At 46.4% G+C, this 9,657-nt stretch overlaps 1 protein-coding gene across 3 annotated transcripts in view; it reads right to left on the reverse strand.

Moving 5' to 3' along the window:
- The window catches only part of eml3 (EMAP like 3), a 59,158-nt gene that overhangs the window by 48,666 nt on the left and 835 nt on the right, over nucleotides 1-9,657 (reverse strand). The gene's annotated exons all lie outside the window — the stretch shown is intronic.

Genomic DNA, 9,657 nt, shown 5'->3' on the forward strand with positions numbered 1-9,657 from the left:
GGTAGACACAGAAACCTTCACACTGTTGAAGAAGCATTTAGATGTGCACTTGCAATAATAAGGCAGACGAGGCTATGGGCCAAGTCCTGGCAAATGGGATTGGAATAATTAACATAAGAAATAGGAGCAGGAGTAGGCCATTTGTCATGTCAAGTCTACTCTGCCATTCAATAATATCATAGCTGATCTTTTTGTGGACTCAGCTCCACTTATCTGCCCACTCACCTTAACCCTCATTTCATTTACTGTTCAAAAGTCTATCCATCTCTGCCTTAAAAAGTAGTCTCAACTGCTTCCCTGGGCAGGGAATTCCACAGATTCACAACCCTTTAGGTGAAGAAGTTCCTCCTCAACTCAGTCCTAAATCTGCTCCCTCTTATTTTGAGGCTGTGCCCCTAGTTCTAATTAGGTGGTTGTTCTTGACCAGCACGGACACAATGGACTGAAGGGCCTTTCTCAGTGCTGTAGATCGCTGACTGTACGACCTTTCAACCAGACATAGCCCAATGGTCAGCGGAGGAACTTCCATTTGACAGGGCAGGAGTTGTGAGGCAGGGAGGGAACTGGTGTGCCTCCCCGTTGCAGAAATACACGGAAGCAACCAGTCAGAGAAATACTGCACATAATTCCCTGCTAACATCTCAGCTTTCCCCCGAACCAGCAGAAACCTTCTCAATCCTCTCTCCTCTCACTCTCTCCTTCTCAATTGGTGGTTTCAGACCAGACATACAGAGAGAGCATTCTTCCAGCCAGCCATTCGACCTGGAGAGGCTGCACCTTCTTTAGTGCCTGCTTGTGGAGCAGTCTCCAGGCCATGGCAATCTGCCCTTCCATCGAGAATCAGCTCAGGAGCATGCTGCTGAAGTCTCGGATGACTGACTCTCAGGTGCTTACTGACCCTGTGAGAAGTGTTTCAGGATTGATGATTAGATCTAAATTAGCCCAGTCCCAAAAAGAATGGTGCAAAGAGGAATGGAAGCAGCTGCTTTGGTGGTCCTCTTCCAGGCAGGACAAATGCCTCTCTCGGACAGGGGAATGAGGTAGGCGGTTGGTGGTGGGTTAAAAAAATCATATAACTGGAAGAAGTGCAGGAGGGAGCTCTCCCCAGTAACCTGAGCTGCAGATAGATGACCTGGGAAGTTGCATGTAAGCTGGCTGTGGGATCTTGCTATGCACACGCAAGCAGTTGCAATTCCACCAGTACAATAGTGACCTCATGGCAAAAGCTCTCCAGTTACCAGAAACAGTGTTGGGATGTCTCAGGACTCCAGAAACACAGGTTCTTTCTTCAGGGGGACTGTGCCTGCCCCTCTCACTTGTCAGTCGTTGGTTACAATGATCTGAATGTTATGAGTCTGGCTCATACTCTGTCTGTCAGGCTGGCCCACAGTTAGCTTCTGTTCCCCTTTAGTTGGGTACAGTGCTGGATGAAGTGTGTACAACACTGCCTGGATTCCTGCCCCCTCCATGCTATCTGGTAAGCCCAGCTGCAACGTGGCTAGGTGCTGGACGGCAAGCAATGCCTTCCAGAGTCAAACAGCTGGCTGTTAGGTCCTGGCCCAGCTCCCACTTGTGTAACAAGAGGATCCAAGGGCAGCTGTGGAAGGTGTCCAAGTGAGAGGTGGAAGTGAATGTGAGGGCACAAGGAGTGAGGCATTGACATTAAAAGTGACACACATTAAAGGCCATAGTTTCTTAAATAATGGACACTGGGGAGTAACCTCTACTGATCTGAATGAGGCTGTTAAATTGCTTCTGGGGATGACTGGCCTTGCACTCTCTCAGATATCCTGACAAAGTGTTCTGTGCTATTGAATGACTCTGGTGCATCTGGATCCCACTCACTGTAACAGAGTTCAAATGTTTAACAAATGCCAAGTCTCTCTGAACTCCAGAGTGTGTTTTGTCACAAAGTCCTCTAACAGTTTGATCTGCACTACGTGAGGGATTTGTTAAAGACAGATAAAGAGTAAACAGTTTGCAGAGGATGAGCAAGAGATGGGCAGTAGTGTGTTATGACAGAAGGTTTGAGCAGGTTGGGCTTGTAAACAATGAATGAGATGTGATCTTATTGAAAGGTATAAGATGCTGACCAGATATGACAGGGTGGATGCTAAGAGGATATTTCCCCTTGTGGGTGAGACTAGAACTGAGGATTTTGAAAATGAGTAGTCTCCCAGTCAAGATGGAGACCAAGAAGTGTTTTAGTCTCTTGGAGGGTTGTTACTTGTGGAACTCACTTCCCCAACGAGAGGTGGGGACAGGATCATTCAGTAATTTAAGGCCATGGAACAGAAATGGTTCTCTAAGAAGGGAGCCAATGGTTATTGGGGCAATGGGTGATTGAAGAGAGAGCTCAAGGGGCTGAGTGGCCGACTTTAACATTCTCTCTTCAAACCCCTCATTACCCATTCCTTATCTCTGTAATCTCCTCCAGCCCCCTACATAAATCTATATTTCTGTAACCTTCCCCAACCTCTACACCTCTCCCTATCTCTGTAACCTCATACAGTCCCTACATTTCTCACTATCTCTGGAACCTCCCTATCTCTGTAATATCCTCCAGCCCCTACACCTCTCCCTATGTCTGTAATCTTCTCCAGCCCCTACACTTCTCCCTGTCCCTGTAACCTTCCTGTCCCTGTAACCTCCTCCAGCCCCTACACTCCTCCCTATCTCTGTAACCTCCTCCCATCAATGTACACTCATCCTTCCAAGTGATAGTGGCCGTGGGTTTGGAAGGTGCTGTCTGAGGATCTTTGGTGACTTTCTGCAGTGCATCATGTAGATGGTACACACTGTTGCTACTGAGCGTCGGTGGTGGAGGGAGTGAATGTTTGTGGATGTGGTGCCAATCAAGTGGGGGCTGCTTTTTCCTGGATGGTGTCACGTTTCTCCAGTGTTTTTGGAACTGTCCCCATCCAGGCAAGTGGGGACTATTCCATCCCACTCCTGACTTGTGCCTTGTAAATGGTGGACAAGCTTTGGAAAGTCAGGAGGTGAGTTACTCGCTGCAGTATTCCTAGCCTCTGACTTGTTCTTCTAGCCATTGTGTTGATGTGAGGAGTCCAGTGGAGTTTCTGATCAGTGATAACACCCAGGATGTTGATAGTGGGGACTCAGTCATGGCAATGCCATTGAGTGTCAAAGGGAAATGGTTAGACTTTATAGTAGAGGGCGAATCGTTGATGAAGAAGCTGAAGATGGTTGGGCCGAGGACACTACCCTGAAGAACTCCTGCAAAGATGTCCTGGAGCTGAGATAACTGACCTCCCACAACCACAACCATCTTCCTATGTGTCAGGTATGACTCCAACCACCGGAGCGTTTGCCCCCTGATACCCATTGATTCCAGTTTTGTTAGGGTTCTTTGATGCTACACTTAGTCAAATGCAGCCCTGCTGCAGAGGGCTGTCTCTCTAACTTACGTCTGAAATTCACCTCTTTTGTCCGTGTTTGAACCAAGGCTGTAATGAGATCGGGAGCTGAGTGGCCCTGGCAGAACCCAAACTGTGCGTCACTGAGCAGGTTATTGCTGAGCAGGTGCTGCTTGATAGCACTGTTACTGACACCTTCCATCACTTTACTGATGTTCGAGGGGAGACTGATGGGGTAGCAAGTGGCTGGGTTAGATTTGTCCTGCTTTTTGTCTACAGGACATTCCTGGGCAAATTTCCACATTGACAGGTAGATGCCAGTATTATAGCTGTACTGGAACAGCTTGGCAAGGGGAGCAGCATATTCTGCAGCATAAGTCTTTTCAGTACCAGAATGTCAGGACTCATACACTTTGCGGTATCCAGTGCCTCCAACCATTTCTTGATATCACGTGGAGTGAATCGAATTGGCTGAAGACTGGTATCTGTACTGCAGGGGACCACTGGAGGAGGCCGAGATGGATCATCCACTCGGCAATTCTGGCTGAAGATTGCTGCGAATGCTTCAGATTCCAGACTGTCGCCAGCTGCAGTCTCAGTTCATCTGCTCCAGAATCTGAAAAAGGGGGAACAAAGAGAATCCCCAGAGTGTCTGCAGACACCTGGCAAACGCAGACTATTTCACAGACTTGGATGCAGTACTCAATGAGACAAAGAGAATTGTTTGTATCTCTCATAAGATTAGGATGTCCAAAAGTGCCTTTCACATGAATGGTCTGGTAAATAGCAAGGATGAAAGCCTCAGACTACAAGACAATATGGACAGGCTGGTCAGATCGGCTGAACAGTGGCAAATAGAATTTAATCCTTTAACCTGTGAGGTGATGCATTTTGGGAAGGATTAAAAAGACGAGAGAGTACATGTTGAATTTTCAGACCCCATAGGAAGTACAAAACATCAGAGAGACCTCGGTGCCCACAGATCTTTGCAGGCAGCAGGACAAGTGGATAAGGTAGTTAGGAAGGTATTTGGGACACTTGCCTTTATTAATCAAGATGTGGAGGTGCCACTGTTGGACTAGCATGGACAAGGTCAGAAATCACATGACACCAGGTTACAGTCCAAGGTTTATTTGAAAACACACGTTATCGGAGTCTTATTCCTTCTTGAGATGTTTGTGAGAGAGGTAGTATCAGACACAGAATTTATAAGTAAAAGATCAAAAGGGTCACACCATTGATGAGGATGTACTAAACAAACGTAATATGCTGTTAAATATTTAATCAGTTAGAAGGTTTTAATGGACTAATATGTAAATCCCCAAATTTCTTTCAAGTCACTGTCCTGTGAAAACTAAAGATTTTATTAGTGTAAAGAAGAGGTGACATTTTAGGTTAGATAATGCATGTTAGGTGTGAGACCTTGTTTATAATCCGTTTGTGCTTTAGTTTGGAGACAGACTGGTTTAATTTCTAAAGTAGGAATTTATAAAATGTGACTGTCTGTCAGTCAGTCTGTCAGTCAGTGACTGACTGTCTATAAATTGTGTGCATTTTGAACAAAATAGAATGTATCTGTAAATACAAATTTACCCCATAGATATGCGTGTGTGTGTGTGTTGAGAGAGAGAGAAATGGAGAGGGAATGGACACCGCACAACAATCGTCAAACAGGAATGCTCCCTCCCAGTGGGGGAACACTTCACACATTGGATCTTCGGGTAAATATCCTCTAAGGCGGACTTTGAGATACACATAATGCAGAGTTGCCAAGCAGAGGCTGAGAGCCAAGTTCTGCACCAATGAGAACAGCCTCAACTGGGATCTTGGGTTCATGTCACACTACAGGTGATACACCACACTATACACTCACACGTGCATACATATGTGCTCACACAAACACACAGATCCTGTCTCAAGTGCGCACGCGCGCGCTCACACACACGCACACACTCCCTCACGTATGCGCACTCTCAAACAAATTCTAGACAAGGCCTCACATCTAACATGCGTTGTCTGACCTAAAATGTCACCTCTTCTTTACACTGATAAAACCTTTCGTTCTCACAGGACAGCGACGTCAAAGAAATTTGGGGATTTACATATACATATTAGTCAATTAAAACCTTCTAACTGATTGAAGATTTACATTTGTTTGTTACATCCTTATCAATGGTGTGACCCTTTGATCTTTTACTTATAAATTCTATGTCAGATACTGCCTCTCTCATTAACAGCTGAAGGAGTAAGACTCTGAAAGCTTGTGTTTTCAAATAAACCAGCTGGACTATAACCTGATGCCATGTGCTTTCTGACTTTATTAATCAAGATATTGAATACAAAAGCAGAGAGGTTATGATGTTAACTAGGCCAATACTGGATTATCATAGTTTTGGTCACCGCATTATAGGAAGGATGTGATTGCACTGTGGGAGTGCAAAGGAGATACACCAGGGTGTGGCCTGAGCTAGAGTGATTCAGTGATGAAGAAAAACTGGATAGGCCGAGGCTGTTTTCCTTAGAACAGAGAAGGCTGGGGCGTTGGGGGGAGAGGGGGGATCTTTTTGAGATGTACAAAGTTCTGAGAGGCACAGGGTAAATATGGAGAAACTTTCCCCCTTAACAGTAGGGTCAGTAACCAGGGCACAGTATTAAGCTAAGAGGCAGGAGGTTTAGAGGAGATTGGAGGTAGCATTATTTGCTCAGAGGGTGGTTGGTATCAGCACTCTCTGCCTAAAAGGGTGATAGAGGTAGGAATCCTCCCATGACAAGTATTTAGATGAGCATTTGAAATGGCATTTCCTACAAGCTATGGGCCAAGTACTGGGAAATGGGATGTGAAGTGATAGTTGTTTAATGACAGCACGAACACAATGGACAGAAGGGCCTCTTGGCGTGCTGTGAAGTCTCAGTGTGGTGCTCCATCAGTACTGACCCTCCAACAGGGTGATGCTGGGACTGTCAATCTGGCTTTTTGATTAAATCTCTGAAGTATGTTCTAAATTAAAACTTTGAGTCAGATGGGAGAGTGAGAGAGAGAGTAGGAGAGAGTGCTACCCACTGAGCCACAGAGAGATTCACCTAATCAGAGGGAGCTGTGTATTTTTCCTCTTGTTCTGAATGTTTGCACCTGTTCGTACTGTCTGCAACTAACATCTGCTCTCATTGAGTTTCGAAATGCGAGTAACATTTCCAACTTCCTGTTTTTGTGACACGTTCTCTTTGCTTAAGAACAGCAATGGATCTTGTAGTCAAAAATCACTGGACACACATTCTCCACACATTGAGGCTTCCTCAGCCGAAGGCCGATGTTCTCTCAAAACTGCCCAAAGCATCACACAGCCTGGCCTCCCATAGCACGATTTAGCAACAAGCCTCTCCCACCCTCCCTCATCATCACCCTAACATCCCCTCTATCCTTTGCTTCCTTTCTCCCTTCCTCATATGTTTATTGAGCTTCCCCCCAGCCCACCAAACATGCTTGACATGATTCCCCTCGAGCACTCCCTGTGGGAGTGAGTCACACATTCTCCCCACTCTAGGGCCACAACATTGCTCCTGAATTCTGCACTGGATTTATTTAGGACTGGCTGAGATTATTACTCCATAGTTCTGGTCTCCCCCACTATTCACAGCATCTTCTAGAAGTGCAAGAGGAGATCTGGAGAGTTCAGGGCAACAGAGAAAGCAAAACAGTTGGAATGAAGCAACGATGTGTGTGTCTGCACGCCTGTGCATATTTGTGTGTGTGTTGCACACACATATATACACAATGTTGGCCTTCATTGTGAGAGATTTTGAGTACAGGAGCAGGGATGTGTTGTTACAGTTGTACAGGGCCTTGGTGAGACCACACCTGGAATAATGTGTGCAGTTTTGGTCGCCTTTTCTGAGGAAGGATGCTCTTGCTGGTGAGGGAGTACAGCGTAGGTTTACTAGGCTAATTCTGGGGATGGCGGGTCTGGTGTATGAGGACAGAGTGACTAGGTTGGAATTGTTTTCACTGGACTTCAGACGAATAAGGGGGATCTCAGAGACTTATACAATTCTAACAGGACTGGACAGGCTCGATGCAGGGAGGATGTTCCCGATGGTGGGGGTGTACAGAACCAGGGGTCACAGTATGAGGATTTGGGGCAGACAGTTTAGGACGGAGAGTGAGGAGACATTTTTTCACCCAAAGAGTGGTGAGCCTGTGGAATTCATTACCACAGGAAGTAGTTGATGTCAAAACATTGAATGCATTCAAGAGGCGGCTAGATACAGCACTTGGGGCAAATGGGATCAAAGGTTATGGGGAGAAAACAGCATTTAGGCTACTGAGTTGGCCAATCAGCCATGTGATTGCGCCTATGTATCTGTATGTGTCCATGTGTGCGCCAGTGGGTGTGTATATCTGTGTCAGTATGTGCCTGTGTAGGCGTGTGTGTCTGTGTCTGTGTGTCTGCCTATGTGTGTCCATGCAGGTGTCTGTGTCTGTGTGTAACTGTGTCTCTGTGTGTATGAGTGCGTGTCTGTCTGTCTGTCTGTCTATGTTTGTGTGAGTATGTGTGTCTGTGTGTTTGCAGTGCCACTTGCAAAGCCTCCGATCTCTCTAGCCCGGCCAGCGTTCCTGCCCAGTCTGCTTCAAGCTGGAAAATGGAGGACAGGCCAGCACAGTGGCCTCATACTTGCTGTACTGATCTGCGTTCCTTATTTCAGATTACAACAATGAGTTGCATTTATCTAGTGCCTTGGGCTAACAGCATCCCGAGAACAAATGCTGTCCGTGTGGCATGTTTATGAGGGCAGCCTGTGATAGAGGGACCCCATGCAAGTCTGGGACCTCACTCAGGTCATAGAAGAGTATCCTAGTCAGTGAGGGAGGGTAACATTCCTCCAACGAACAGCAATCAGCAAACCTGGAGCAGCATTTCGTCTGATTCCCCACAGCTCACAAATCGTCACCACTACTAAATCCCCATAGCTGTCCAAATTAATTAAAACCCCTGACCCAGTTAACACTGCCCCTAGCACAATAATTTGATTGAATCACATTGTAAGGCACCCAACTTCATCTGGAGAGCTGGCAATCCAGAGAGAGCCAAGTGGCCTCCGACTGTGTTGCAACTGACCAGCATTCGTTATTTTATATAACAACAGATTGTATTTGTCTAATACCTTCAACGTCATAAAACTCTACAAGGCACTTCACAGGAGCATCAAGCAGAGTGGATTTGACCCCGAGCCAGACGAGGGACAGGTGACATAAAAGCATGGTCAAAGAGCTCAGTGTTAGGAAGGGAATTCCCGAGCTGAGGGCCCCAGGCAGCAGGAGGCAAAGCCCCCAATGTTGGAGCAATGGAAATCGGGGAATGCTTGGCAGGCTGGGATTAGAGGAGGTGGCAGAGACAGGGAGGGGTGTAGGGGCTGGAGGGGGTTACGGAGATAGGGAAGGGTGGAGGGGCTGGAGGATGTTACAGAGATAGAGAGTGGCCAGGAGGGGTGACAAATAGGGAGGGGCCTTGAATGATTTGACAGAATGATGAAGATTATAAGTTTGGAGCATGGCTGGACAGGGCGTTAAAGTGAGTCTGTGAGCACAGGGGTGTACTGGGCGAACGTAAATTGCCAAGGTTGTGAGTGCAGTGCTTTGGACACATTGTACTTGTCACAGCAAGTTCTCAGTTACTGAAAGTTTATCTATAAAGCCCTTGTACTGTTGGTCAGAAAAGGTGGTCAGCACAAGGGTGATAGTACATCAAAAGTGAACAGACACGCACAGTTGTCTTGATGGAACTGAAAAATAGACATCTCCGTTAACACCAAATCAACAGCTGTATGCGCACGATATTCCACAGGCCAATGCGCCCTCCCCCCACTTTTATCTTTCCACCTTGCTGTCAAATTAATGTTTTCAAAGTCTCACATTCAGTTTTTCCACAACATAAAGCAAAGTTTCAGAGAGAAAAAAAATCTTGTACTTTGCCAACAAAGTTCACCACCACAGGAAGCATCAAAGCACCTTAGTAGGCAGATAGATTATTTCTCAAATAATCACCGTTATGACACTACAAAGGGTGATAATCACCATGATCATTCCTGTTTAAACGTTGGGGTAGAGGGGCTGACAGAGACACTACCACACCTATACCAGGCCCCACAGAGTACCAACTGTGGGATCATTCCTCTCTAACCAGGCAGGGCAGATACAACTTCAAAAACTCACTTCATCCATAACACAGCATCTCTATCGCTGACCCTCCCACAGCGCCGCGCTCCATCACCGCTGACCCTCCCA

Source organism: Rhincodon typus, chromosome 43 (genome assembly GCF_021869965.1).
Source record: "Rhincodon typus isolate 14 chromosome 43, sRhiTyp1.1, whole genome shotgun sequence".
NCBI lineage: Eukaryota > Metazoa > Chordata > Chondrichthyes > Orectolobiformes > Rhincodontidae > Rhincodon > Rhincodon typus.